Below are 2364 nucleotides of genomic sequence, written 5' to 3'. Positions count from 1 at the left end.
TATAATGCATATATAAAATATATGTACGTGATATATGTGTACTTGGCAGAGGTAATAAGGAGGGTGCTGATGGAGAGTTCTATTCATAGACAGAACATATTGTATGAAATTTTCAAAAATTCAATAATATGAAAAAGAAAACACAGCATTGCCTGTAACTTTGCATCTTAGTGCTAGTTCCAGATGGATCGACTCTAAATCTCATCACATATTTCACCTTGAAGTTTCATATACGATGGTCTCAAAAGGAAAAAAAAAATGTGAATGATCAATTAATATCAGATCTCTAGAAAAGTAAGTCAAGTCTAAATTATCAAAGTAAAATGTCAATTGAATGAATGGAAGTTTATGCAGGTGCTTGAGGATTTGGGTAAATAAGTTTGATTGCTTAAAAGAAATATCTATTAACAGTATCCTCATACTTTCTTGCATTTTTCTAGGATATTTCTTTTGTTTAATTACCATTTTGAGTTATAAGCCTCATTTATTTGTAGCATTTGAATGTGAACTGCCAATGGGAATAGAGCCCTGTTGTTGCCGAAGAAAAAGCAAACAGTTCCATTGAACATGACTGATTGTAAGAACCAGAGGAACAACATGCCTGCTGATCGATTAATGCATTCTAGACATGATAGGGAAGCTGAACCCATAAAATCTCCACAGCACCATAGCCTAATAAGATCTGTATAAGGATCTAACCTGCCAATGTGGGTATGGGGAAATTCATGGGGATCCCACCTCTAGATGAAGAGCTAGAGTCAGTCAATGGATGTAGGGGAAGGGCGAATCAGTTCACTTCAAGAACTGGCTCCCTGAAAGGTTACGAAGTCCAAGTGATAAGCCCGAAACACAAGTACAGAAGAGTATCACTAATTGGACTCAGTGCATTATGCATATATATATATATATGTATTTATAAATGTATCAATGCATATGTATCAATGATAATAAAAATTGAGAGGGAGTGCAGAAGATATGAGAAGAGTTGGAAGGTGGCTTGGATGAGTTGATATGATGGACATGCAACACTCATGAATAAAATTCTCAAAAAATAATAAGTGAAAGAAACAACACATAAGGATTCAAAGCAGGAAATTGTTCATTAGGAGGAGCTAGTGTGATCACCATTTATGCAAATTATTATGCACAGAGTTATAAAACTATACTAAATTATGTTAATTCTTCATTAAAATTATGTTTTGTAAGAAATCAAATTACTTTTAACATCCTTAGTTTTTTGATTCACAGTGTTCTTGGCTTGTAGTAGAAAGTCAGTAGCAATGGGCAAATCACCATTACTGTGAGCTATTATCTCTCAAATTTTAGTGCAGAAAGTACGGAATCTTTATTATTTATATTTTCAAAATTATTTCCAAAATTCACACTCCTTGTTTTCCAAATTTCCTGGTAAATCTATTCAATGAGTTTATTGAATAAAATATAACAAGTCATAAAGGAAATTTTAACTTCTGGAATTCTCCTTGGAGATTACTTATCTCTAAACTTAATACATCTCATGAGCCAAAAGCATATACTTTTTATTCTACTTCACATAAAACAAATAAAAAAAGAACCTCATGTGCCATGAAAAAAAGACACTCTCCAGCTTTCTTCCATGAAATCTATTACTTAATTGCATGAATGTTTTTTTTCTTCCATAACACAGTGAAGAGAATTCACTCTTCATCATGTGTAAGTTGAGTCTCTCCTCTGATCAATTGCATTTCATTTACTTTGTCTACATTAATGTTGCCTCTCATCTGTGATACTTTTGCTTCATCAATTTTATTCAGGATAAGTCCATCCCTCAAAAATACAGATTTCCCTTGTTTATTTTGCTTAGCACTCATCATGCTTTTTCATTTGTAACACTCCGTAATGCTGACCTCCCATAACTCCAACAAACATTGATAATGACCACAAATATTATCACATATAAGAAAATATTAATAATAGTTTATTTCATAATTGAATTAAAATTATTGTTTGGATTTTAACACATAAATCTAACAACACATTTTCCAACCACATCTTCTCTTGAACTCTTAACTTACCTGTTATTGCAATCCCATAGTGTGGTATGGTTCAATATTGAGTTACCCCTGAAAAAGATATAACAAGAGGCACGATGAAGGATGCAGTTATGCAGCTCTATTTGCATAGTGTAAAGCCATCCCTTTCTCAGCAAAACTTAATACATAACCAGGAGATCATGGTGTCACCATTTCATAACACTGAACAGAGCAAGAAACAATGATTTTGAGGATTGGATGTTGGAGAATATGACAGGATAATAAACCCTTCAGATGAGTAAGAATCCATCATGTCACCTGCCACTAGGAATGAGTTGCCTTCTCTAGAAAG

The sequence above is a fragment of the Nannospalax galili genome, unplaced genomic scaffold (assembly GCF_000622305.1).
Source record: "Nannospalax galili isolate Female #2095 unplaced genomic scaffold, S.galili_v1.0 scaffold654, whole genome shotgun sequence".
In the NCBI taxonomy this organism is placed as follows: Eukaryota; Metazoa; Chordata; class Mammalia; order Rodentia; family Spalacidae; genus Nannospalax; species Nannospalax galili.
The sequence above is the reverse complement of the archived record's forward strand: the minus strand, read 5'-3'. Positions refer to the sequence as shown.